The sequence below is a fragment of the Sceloporus undulatus genome, chromosome 3, assembly GCF_019175285.1.
Source record: "Sceloporus undulatus isolate JIND9_A2432 ecotype Alabama chromosome 3, SceUnd_v1.1, whole genome shotgun sequence".
In the NCBI taxonomy this organism is placed as follows: domain Eukaryota; kingdom Metazoa; phylum Chordata; class Lepidosauria; order Squamata; family Phrynosomatidae; genus Sceloporus; species Sceloporus undulatus.
In genome coordinates, this window is record NC_056524.1 from 269,191,568 (window position 1) to 269,203,832 (window position 12,265).

Genomic DNA, 12,265 nt, shown 5'->3' on the forward strand with positions numbered 1-12,265 from the left:
TCTCTATCATTTCCTCCACTTTCCTTATTTAGATACTTTTCCCCCCAAAGTGCAAAGTGTAAGCTCCTAAATTGTGCTCCAAAACAACACATACAAAGAGAGAGGGGTTTATTTTTCTCTACCAGTTAATACATTCAAACTGCTGAAGGCTGTCTCTTAAAAGAATGTGGTTCCTTTTTTAGGCCAAATACAATTAGATTATTGCTGGGTCTTCACAAGAAACAAGTTTGTTGTTGTTTTGTTCTGCTGCTGCTGGTTGCTTGTTGTATGTCTTCAGTCAATTCATTTCCAACTTAGGGCAACTCAAGGCAAACCATCATGAGCCCTTATCAGATGAGTGTGGAACTGGGGGTCTTCTGCAGTGGGCGATTCGAATTCACGTTATTCGCACAATACCATCAACTGGGAGTCCCTCCGCATTGGGCATGATCAAATTGGCCAATCCGCATTCGCGCGAAGTGCATTCAGTGCAGAATGTTTTGTCACACCGGTGCTCAACATGAGATTGGCCGATTCGTACGGCCCCTCGCACATGCTCAGTGGTGCCCTGCATGGGTTGAGACCTTAAACTCTTTCCGGGTGAAAGGGGAGGTCACGTCATGACAGCCCGGTAAACAGCTGGAGAGCCAGCTCATGCACATTAACAATCGCGATACACGTGCCCTCTCTACAATTCTCTTGTTTCTCTCTACATTCCGGCTTGGTTTTAACGTTACCATGACCTCCCTTGCAACAAATTAGCAATGCCCGGTTCTACGTGTGTGTGTGTGGTGTGTTTAGTATTTTATTCTGGGGGGGGGGGGAGGAGCAGTTCCAGCGGCTGTCAAAGAGGCTGGATGGCCATCTAAGTAAATGGGATGCTTTGATTAAGAGTTCCTCCTCCTCCTCCTCCTGGGCTTGGGATCCAGCCCGGGCTGCATCCCAGGCAGGGAAACAGGCCGGGCCGCTAGAATCGCGGCGATCGCCGCCGTTCCAACGGCCCCTCCTCCTCCCCTCCCGGCTTGAGAGGCAGCCTAGGCTGGCTCCCAAGCCGGGAGGAGGAGGAGGAGGCTGTGGAACCGCGATTCCAGCGTCCCCCGCGCCTCTTCCCTGCCTGGGATGCAGCCAGAGATGCCTCTCAAGCCGGAGAGGAGGAGGAGGCCGCTGGAACCGCCCCCCCCCTTCCCTGGAACCAGCAAGAAAAGACAACCGGAAGTAAAAATTGGAATCTGGGGGTCTTGCGATGGAATTCAGGACTGGGTAGTCACAACCAGACCCATCACACACTGAGATCGAACAGAGCCCCAATCCAGGATATCGCCAATCCCCTTACAGCGCACTGGGCCAACACGCTCCAAAAAGAGGAGCCAGTAGCATCAGTTCGCAGCTCGCGCATCTACGTGAGTGCAGATGGCCATTCAAATGCTGGTATGATGGTATTGTGCGAAATAACGTGAATTCGAACCACCTGTGCGGAAGACCCCAAGTCCACACTCATCTGATAGGGCTATGGTGTTTTCTTGGCAAGATTTGTTCAGAGGGGATTGCCATTACTTTCCTTTGAGGCTGAAGTAGTGACTTGCCCCAAGATCACCCCGTGATTTCCATGGTTTACAGGATTGAACTCCAAAGTCGTAGCCCAACACTCAAACCACTACTACCCTAAAAAAAAACATCCCAATGTTTTGTCTTAACTTTTCCAGTTCTAAATTTACTAACAGGCCAGGAAACAAATCACAAAAACCACAACTAAGGTTTATAGTGTAAGAGGTTGGTCCTGGAAATCTGCTTTTCAAAAGCATGTTTCTGGTCCTCATGACTGGAAAAAGAACCTAGAGTTTATCAGACAAGATGAACTGAAAGTATAATCCAATGGCAATCTGAACGCAATCATGGGGTTTTAACGTTATTGCGTGATACCCCACTACACACAATTTTGAGCAATGGGAAGTCAGTCCAAACACAACCTGGGGTTTTCACGTTATTCAGTCTGCCACACCGCAAATTCAGGCATGGCTATTTTCAGGCAATGGGAAGCCAGTTCAAATGCAATTCATGTAATTGCACAAAACTAGTGACTTTAAGTAAGGCGTTCTGTGCCCCACTTTCTTTTCATTCATTATTTAAGAGAAATTCCCTCTCGTTTGATAAACTAACTCCCTCGTCAACAGTCAGATTCCACAAAGGGTAAAATAAGCAAACTGGTGGATATAAAGCAAGCTGGGGAGGGGCAGAGTTGTTTTTCTCTTGGACCTACAAAGAGGGGAAAAAATGAATGCGTGCCAGAGTGTTATTTCATGCCCTCTGACGGCAGCAATTTGCTTTTCCCTATGTCTACAGAGAGGATCAGATTCTGCCTCTTCTTCTTCTCTGCCACCTGATGAATTAACGAATGCAAACTATTTTTTGCACTGTGAAACCTGATTTGCAGCAACTGGAAATAAGAGCTGAGGACAAGGGGAAAGGTGGAAGAAAGAGAGAGAGATTTCTTGTGCCTTCAATTTATTTCTGACTTATGGCGATCTTAACAACAACTCTACATGGGGTTTGTTCATGGCAGGTTTATATAAACACTAGAACACTAGCCACACAAATTTAGCTATTTTTTATTTTTCCCCTTTTATTAGCATTTTAATAATTGCATTATTTTATATTGTTATTGTTTTTTTGATTTATTACTTTTTATGGTTGAGAGGGGGGTTGGGGTAGGGATTAATTAGAAAGGGTGAATTTTAATTGTATATGTATTTTTATATTTTCTGTTGCTTAACGTAACCCGCCTCGATCCACAGGGAGAGGCGGGCATAAATAAAATATTTGTGTTGTTATTATTATTATTATTATTATTAGGAGGGGAGGAGGATCTGCATCTTACTGTGCTCTTCCTGGCCAAGGTGGCCATGTATCTCCAAGTGTGGCACCTAGTGGTAGTGACACCCCACCTAGAGTGTCACCTACTGTGGTATGCACCCCCCCCCCGCACCTCTCTAATGATTCCCCGGCTTCCAGGAAGATGATGATGATGATGATGATGATGATGATGATGATGATGATGATATGAGCGAACGACGACCAGCACTGGGTGGTACACCTGGAGAGGGTCTAAGAGGGACACTGGTGGACCACACTCATTGTCTGCATTATGCCACAACAGAACAATGTTTCTTTAGAAAAAGCATCAAGGAGAAATCCTTAACCTTAGGAAAAGAGCAACCCCATGAGACAGAACTGTGTTATCACCCCATTTTTGCAGCATGAGTGGAGGCTGCGATAGTGGCATGGCTAATACCACCTGGTGAGCTAATTCCAGGATTAAGATGTAAATCCAGAGCTTCCTTGAATTCCTTGAAATCCTGCTTCTAAGCTACTACGTTACATACTACTGCTTTTCCCCCCATGTGTTTTGGCCAAGTTATAAATCTGGAACTGGGAGGAAAAGCCCCCCCCCCCCCTCCCTAAGGAGGATAGGAGGAAGGGGAAATTGTGTGTCCGTGTGGAGCATGCGCATGGGAGCATGTGTGCCCGCCTCCAACATTTGCAATGCAATTAAACACAGCTGACCTCAGCTGACCTGAGCTGTGGAGGACGCTTTGTCCAGCCAACAGGCAGAATACAGAAACGTCTCCAGCATTCTAGGTTTCCTGCCTCCGAAATCCAGGACTGGCTTAGGCTATTTTCGGCTCATTCTCCCACCGCCCTCCCACCTTCCAACTCATCAACTTGTGTTTTCTGATGACAAAGAGGGCAGTGTTTCCTTTTCCAAGGGTTTCCCCGTAGCCACATTCCTCTTGTCACTGTTCTATAGGGAACAGAGCAAGATAAAAAGATGGTTTAGAGTATGCAAAAAGAATTGGGGCCATGCTGGATGTTTTCAGATTACAATACCCATCATCCTCAGCCATCACAGACAGGAGGCAGAATTGATATGGCATTACTGTTGACATGTAACTTGCAACTGTGGTTGCCCACCCAGGAGTAACTAGTTATACTCAGCTATATTACTTGCAACTAGTTATTTACAAAGTCTGGCAGATGATTGCAGCCTCTTGTACTTTTCTGGGGGATCTTTTTTTCACAAGACAAGATAGGCACCAGATCAAAAAGACCTTCCGGTGTAGCTCCTTGTTACAAAAGGTGGGGAAAATATGGCTCCAAGGCCATGTATGACCAGCCTCTGAGGGTCCATCTACAGTGTAGAAATAATGCAGTTTCATACCACTTTAAGTGCTGCAGCTCCATCCTATGCAATTGTGGGATTTGCAGTTTTGCAAGGTCTTTAGCCTTCTCCGCCAAAGCATGCTGGTATCTCACCAAACTACAAATCCTAGGACTACAAATCCTAGGATTTTATCTTGTTGTATGTATGTAGCTTTTAAAATTTTATTGAACTGTATGCTTATTTATGATCACTATGTAAAACGCTTTGATCAGATGGAAAAGCGGTATAGAAATAAAGATTATTATTATTATTATTATTATTATTATTATTATTATTATTTATTAAGGCAGGGCAGTTAAAGTGGGGTCCCACTTGCATTATTTCTGCAGCGTAGATACACCCTAAGTGCCTTTTTTCCTGGAGTTTTTGGGAATATTTTTGGAAGAGAATCTCCCCCCGTTAAGCTGGGCATTACTGTTATCAAGTCAGCCTGGGCAATTAAAATGTTTTCTATAAAAGTGAGTGTGGGGTGGAAGCATGCAAACCTTTGGCCAAACACAGGCTCCCAGTGCTGTGCTTGCAGTCCCCCATAACATCTCCACGGGTGATTTATTTCTCACAAAAAGAGAGTTTGGAGAAGAATCTTTCACAGCTTGGGTCCAAACTATGTTAGAGACCACATATGAATCTGCCCAAGCTTTAATATCATCAGGGGTAGGGTGCTTTCTCTCCAGTCCACCACAATCACAGGCACAATTGGCGAGGACACAGCAGACAGGGCCTTCTCAGTGGCTACTCCCAACCCGTGGATCTCCCTGCCACAGTAGATGTGGTTGTTCCCCCTCCCTGTCTTTCTTCTGGCAGGTAAAGTATTTAGAGAGGTATTTGATTTTTAATTTGTTGCAGCAGATGGAGCTTTTAGGGAGAGAGGGTGTTGTTTTTTCACTTTATTATGTTTTAGATGTGTTTTTAAAATTGCTTTTAACTTGCATTTTTAAAAAAAGAATTTGTGTTTTAAATGGAAATCTAGTTTAACTGTTTCTTAAACCACAGAGGGTTTACATAACTGTAAAGCAAGATAGAGATGGTCATATAATCATAAAATCCTAGAGTTGGATGGGACCCCAAGGGCCATCCAGTTCAACCCCATTCTGCCATGCAGGAAGACACAATCAAAGCACTCCCTGTGGCAAATGGCCATCCAGACTGTTTAAAAACCTCCAAAAAAGGAGACTCCACCACACTCCAAAGAAGTCCATTCCACTGTCTAACAGCTAATACTGTCAGGATGTTCACCCTAAAGTTTAGGTGGAATCTCTGTTCCTGTACTTTGACTCCATTGCTACATGTCCTATTTGCTGGAGCTGCAGAAAACAAGCTTGCTCCATCCTTAATATGACATCCCTTCAAATATTTAAACAGGGCTATCATATCACCTCTTAACCTTCTCTTCTCTGGGCTAAACATACCAAGCTTCCCTAAACTGCTCCTCAGAGGGCTTGATGGTTTTCAGATTTTTCCCTATTTTGGTCAACCTCCTATGGACACACTCCAGCTTCTCCACATCCTTCTTGGATTGTGATGCCCAGAACTTAACACAGGTTTCCAGGTGGGTCTGCTCAAAGCAGAATAGTGGCATTAATACTTTCCTCATGAGAGACCTTCAAGCCACCTTGCTATCCACACCCTTGCTCAGGTTTTACAAACCCAAGGACTTGACTTCTTTGACTGAATCAACCCACCTTTAATGGGGCCATCCTCTTTTCCTACTGCCTTCTACCTTCCCAAGCATTGCTGTCTTTGGTAGTGAGTCATGCCTTCCCATGTTATGTCTGAAGAATGACAGTCTCAATTTAATCTGTCTGAACCCAAAGGGTGCTCAGCAATGGCTCCTCTTCATCCTGGAAAGAAGTGACCAGTGGGGTGCTATAGGGTTCAGTCCTGGGCCCAGTGCTATTCAACATCTTTATCAATCAAAATTTAAAGTGACCTCAATAGATTAGAAAGGTGGGCCCAAGCTAACAAAATGAATTTCAACACGGAGAAATGTAACATACTGCACATAGGGCAGAAAAATAAAAGGCATTGATATAGGATGGGGAACAACTGGGTTAAGGAGACTGTGTGAAAGGGACCTAGAAGTCCTAGTAGGCCACAAGTTGAATATGAGTCAACAGTGCAACGTAGCAGCTAAAAAGGCCAATGCAATTCTAAGCTGCATCAACAGAAGTACAGTGCGCCCACTCCATACACGAGCGCACCATACGCGGCTTCCAGTTTACGTAGAAGTCGTGCTGCAATTGAATGAATGGCGTGCGTGCCACCGCAAGCACAAGCCCCATTCTATCAAGCCTATGTGAAATTTACCTTACGTGGGGTGGTCCAGAATGGATCCCCCGCGTAAAGAAAGGCTCCACTGTATAGTGTCTAACTCAAGGGAAGTAACAGTGACACTCTATTCTACCTTGGTCAGACCTCATCTAGAATACTGTGCCCAGTTATGGGCACCACAATTCAAAAAAGATGTTGAGAAACTGGAGCGTGTCCAAAAGAGGGCGACTAAAATGATGAAGAGTCTGGCAACCATGCCCTATGAGGAATGACTTAGGGAGTTAAGTACGTTTAGCCTGGAGAAGATACATTTAAAGGGTAATATGATAGCCCTGTTTAAGTATTTAAAGCAGGGGTAGGCAACCCTTTTGAGCCGGGGGCCGGGTTGCTGTCCTTCAGACAACTGGGGGGCCGAAGCCAAAAAATAAATTATTAAATAATTTTTTAAAAATTAAATAAATAAATAAACCGGGACAAGTGTAGGACAAAATTTTCAAATGGAGGGCACTTTTTAAATAAAAAATGTAGGACACGCGAAAAAATTTGCTGATTTTTAAAAAAATGTTAAGATAAATGCATGTTTCTGAGGCTTCTATAGACAATTGCCCCACCATGCCCCTCGTGCGAGACGCCAAAGGCCCTGGCGGCAATCGGCGGCAGGACCAGGCTGGGGCCGGTCCCAAGGCCTCGCCGGGCCGCATCCGGCCTGCGGGCCGCAGGTTGCCTACCCCTGATTTAAAGGATGGAGCAACTTTGTTTTCTGCTGCTCCAAAGAACAGGGCTCAGAACAATGGATACAAGCTACAAGAAAAGAGATTCCCCTCAACATTAGGAGGAACTTTCAGACAGTAAGAGCTGTTTGATAGTGAAAGATGCTCCATTGGAGAGTGGGGGGTTGGTGGAAGATGCTCCATAGGAGAGAAGGGGGTTGGACTGGATGGCCCTTGTGGTCTCTTCCAACTCTGATTCTATGATTCTATGATTCTAATCATCTTGGCTCCTATGGAGAGCTCAGGCTTGATTTGCACTTGAGCCAATTTATTTGGGAGGGTTTCCTTGTCAAAAAAATACACATTTATAAGATCACTGTAAGTCGAAGCTGATTTGATGGCAAACAACAATAAACATTTGCCATAGAAATCTAGATGCATTCATAAAATCAGGTCCTACAAATGCAAAGCAGGAGGCCTGGTCTTATTCTGAGCACCGCCAATATGTTCAGGACACGATGTAGCCAACATTAACTGATTTGAAATTCTACTAACTCCAATGTATGAGAGGGGGAAAGAGAGAGGGAGAGATGAGCACAGAGTTCCTGATGCCCTACTATCACCAATGAGATGTCAAAATGGCAAAACCTGGATGAGATGAGACCCTGGAAGCCCCTTGCAACAAAATTCTGGTTGAGGCCACCTTGGCTGATGCATCCTGTCGACTTTATAAATGCATCCTGTTGACTTTATATTATTATCATCAGCATCAAAAGGCATGGGACACATACCTTGCTTCAAAACTCAAAACTAACCAGCAGAAACAGGAGGAGTGAGCGACAAGAGACACCCAACCTACTCCACTTCTGAGGAATATCCCTCCTCCTCTGCCAGATGCAAAGAGAAGCATTAAATAAGCCCCAAAATAACTCCTGTGCTTTCTCAAAACTAGAAATTGTTCCCTCCTCTGGGAATTCAGTTGCACGGAACCAAAGGGATTGATCAGCCAAATGTGTCAGGTCAGCCCTTGTTCTAAAATTTCCGCTCTTGCTTGCATCCGGCATGCATTATTTACTCTCCCAAAGAGCAGAACACACACACGCAGCAAGGAGACCAACAGAAGGGCAGAAGAAGAGTCTGCAAAGGGCAAAGCTTTAGACAAGCCAACACGCAACCTGCTTTTGTGGGAGGGCAGGATATGCAACACTTCATGGGGGCTCTGCACACATGCAAATACACACCATGAGCAATTGTGGCTGCAAGCCACCTGCCCCACAAAGACAGAAACCTGATGTTCTTGTTACTGGGGTTCCTTCCAACTCTATGACTCTAGAAGACTCCTACAGTTTTAGTATAACAACCCCACTGCAGCCCTTCCCCTTCCCTTTTAAAGGTTGTGCAGAAGAGGGAATTAATGGGCTACCATCCACTTTCATTTTTTCTGGATTTTATTTTTGGCAGTCTGTCAGGCAGACCATCCAGAGGTTCCCATGGGAATATAAAAATGGCATGCAGACTGCTGTAGTTGCCCACTCATGGTTTATAGCTACCTTATCAGTGTTGGTTTTCAATGGTCAGAGTTGGTCAATTGTTGCTTTTCATTCATCCTGTAAAACAGGTCTGCTCATGAAGTTGTTGTTGGTTTTGGTACTGTTTAGTCAAATGTCAAGTTTTGTAGCATATGCTTTCATAGACTTGGTCTACTCCCTCAGATGCATGGAGTGAATTGGTGCCCAGGAAGGTCTTAATAAACAGACCCTATGAATAGCCATAGAAATGTAAAACTGGTGGGTATGGTATTAAGATGACAAGTTCAGTTTTAATAATGGTCATTGAAGGACAAAAGCAAGAGGAAGGATGTTGCCTACAGCCAGTGGATGGATGACCAAATGAATGGTGGAGGGGAATGTGATGTGTGCACGCTGGGAACCAAAAAGCTAACATGGGTAAGAAAAGAGACAGTTGCACTACCTTAAGTTCATTGGAAAAATCCACAAAAATGTAATGAATTCATAGCTCAAGTATGGATTCATGCATACAAATTCGTTCATACAGAATTCAGACACAAAGCATTCAGAGGTCTGGTTGGTGCCAGCATTAGTGTCTTTCTCTGCATCAAATACCTCCAATTCCGTCTGTAATTCCTCTCAAAATGGTGACAGGATGTCACATCACATCTCTTCCTGTCACCATTTTTAGAAAAACTAAAAAGAGCCACCTGTCAGTGACCCTTGGTTTTATTCATTTATTTACAGCAGTCATTCCCAAACTTTGGTTCTCCGGATGTTTTGGACTTCAGCTCCCAGACTTCCTGATGGATGTCCCAAACACATGGAGGACCAAAATTTGGGAAACACTGATTTGCAATATCCTTTCATTCCTCCAGAAAGTTCATGTCAGGATATATTCCTCTCTCCATTTTATCATCATGACAAGCCCTGAGAGGTAATTCAGCAGGAAAACTGGGCCAAGATCAACAACTGAGCTTCTTAGCTGTTGGAAGATTTGAACCCAAGTCTCTCTGCCCTGAGTCCAAAACCTCATTCAGTGCACTTGTCCCTTATTCGTCATACCAAAATAGTATTTGCTGCTTATGGGTCAGAACCATTGCTTCAAAGGTCATGATTATTTGACATCCATGCTCTCAGTTCTGATAATGCCTTACCAGAAATCCTCTATTCAGTCCTGATTCCCTCAGTCCCGAATGAATGCTTGAGTGTTGGGAATGCAAGGGAAGACTTCTGAAGGGGCCTAGAAAGCAAACAAAACAAGAGGTTTAAACTTAAAAGTGTACACGTCCTAGACATAAGAATGCAGACACGATAACCTATAAGCAACTTGTTTGTAATATAACATATAACAAGAAATTGTACGATTTGGGGGAATATACTTCGAGGTAACAGGAAGTAAAAAGAGAAACTGATATTAAAAAAAGAGAATATTGAAATGTATGGGTGTAGTGTTTGGGAATTGTTTTTAAAGTGACTTTGGAAGTACTGATCTGTGAATTTCAATATATTTTCTGATACTATGTAGTAACTTGAAGCTTTTTTATTGTTTTTCATATAAAATGCTTTTATAAATAAAAAAGGGGAAAAAAGTAGGACAATAAAAAGGATCCTAAGGATGCTATGCAAGTAGGGAAAAATGTACACGTCCTGCATTCAAGCTTCAGAACATTGCTGAAGCACTACAAAATGCATCATTAACCAGCCTTGGGAAAATCTTTGCATCCTATGTGTCCTGCTTGCAAAAGAAATCTTAAATCCCATTGTCAGTCTCAAGGAGAGGAGACCCACTGAAGCAATGGGGTTTACACAAGCTTTGAATCACTTCTCACAAACTGATTCAGTCAGTCTAGTTGGAATTAGCCATTGGATTTAGACCAAGAATGGGAATCATGCAACTGCCCGGATGTTGCTGGATTGTGACTCCCAGCATACCTATTGTTTGGTCCTGCTAGGTAGTAGCTGCTGGGCTTTCCAGTCCAACAGCACCTGGGTGCATGATATAGTACTCTCCTCTGATTTAGACCACAATTTTATAAAAATCCACATTATAGAGACAGGACACTGCAAAAATAAAATTAAGCCATTCTTCCAAAGCACATCACCACCCCTTAGTGAGTGTTAAATTACCTGCACACCATCCAACCTGATCTCTCACTTGGCTAATATTAGGATTATTATGTTCCCCCCCCGCCCCCATCTCTTTATTTCTGCTTTTTGCCTTAGAAGCAGTTCTTCTTAGTGCAGATATCATCTAGTTTTCAAACATAGGTACAGAGATCTCTAAGGGGAGAATAGTCATTGCTTCCTTCCCTTGGTACACCTTCAATGAAAAATAAAAAGTTTTCTTTATATCCAACACAGTCTAACCTATTCTGTTGACATTTCCTTTTCTAAACCTGTGGTTTCTGCCTCTGTATATTTAATTGTATTGATATATTTAATCATATTTGTACTGAATGCATCTGTTCATATTGTGTTCATATTGTCCTGCAGAGGATATATGGATGGGCTGATCATGGACAACAAGGAACATTGGACTTAGGCTGCATCCACGTCACAGAAATAATCCAAGATGACATCACTTTATCTGCTATGGCTCAGTGCTATGGAATTCTGGGAATTGTAGTTTTGAGAGACATTTAGCCTTCTCTATCAGAGAGCTCTGGGGCCTCACCAAACTACAGTTCCCAGAATTTCACAGCATTGAGCGAGACCTGAGCATCCACAGATTTTGGTATCCACAGAGGATCCTAGAACCAAACCCCAGAAGATACCAAGGGTCCACTGTAGCAAAATGAAAATGATCCAGACTTCCAAAATCTGAAATACTCCAGAACCCAAAAATTGTCCACATGGCGGGCTGAGATAGTGACACTGTTGCTTTCTCATGGTTCAATGTATGGAAACATTTGTTTCATGCACAAAAATATTTAAAATATTGTATATAAGATTACTTTCAGGCTATGTGTATAAGGTGTATACAAAACACAAATGAATTTCATGTTTAGACTTGGGTCCCATCTCCAAGACATCTCCTTATGTAGATGCAAATATTCCAGAATCTGAAAAAATACAAAATACAAAACACAGCCCTAAGCATTTTGGATAAGGGAAACTCAGTCTATAATATAGTTGGCCCTCCATGTCCATGGATTTTTTATCCATGGATTTGAGCATCCATGGTTTGAAAATATTCCAAAAATTATAAATTCCAAAAGGCAAACACTGATTTAGCCACTTTATATACGGGACACTATTTTACTATGCAATTATATATAATGGGACTTGAGCATCCACGGATTTTGGTATCCATGAGAAGTCCTGGAATCAAACCAAGGGCTCACTGTAATAATAGTGTGCTTTAATTTATCTACCACACTGAAAAGAACACAAAATTTGAGGTTTTCTTCATACAACAGAAGCAACTACATGTAAAAGGTGCTCTGATTTGAGGAACAACCTGGTCCCCTGATCTCTTTTTTGTTGCCAACACTCAAGCCAGGTATGGCATGCCAATGAATGAATGATCTCAGCCAAAGCATTTCCAGAAAGCAAGGGTCCCTCTTCCCATCAAA

General features: G+C 43.1%; 1 protein-coding gene across 6 annotated transcripts in view; it reads right to left on the reverse strand.

The window, feature by feature from the left end:
- LOC121924985 (LIM domain containing preferred translocation partner in lipoma) overlaps positions 1-12,265 on the reverse strand; it is a 318,874-nt gene that overhangs the window by 227,753 nt on the left and 78,856 nt on the right. For all 6 annotated transcript variants that reach the window (XM_042456641.1, XM_042456643.1, XM_042456639.1 and 3 more), the window contains one exon: positions 9,845-9,930. The gene's annotated coding sequence lies outside the window, so the exon portion shown is untranslated. The remainder of the gene's footprint in view (positions 1-9,844; positions 9,931-12,265) is intronic.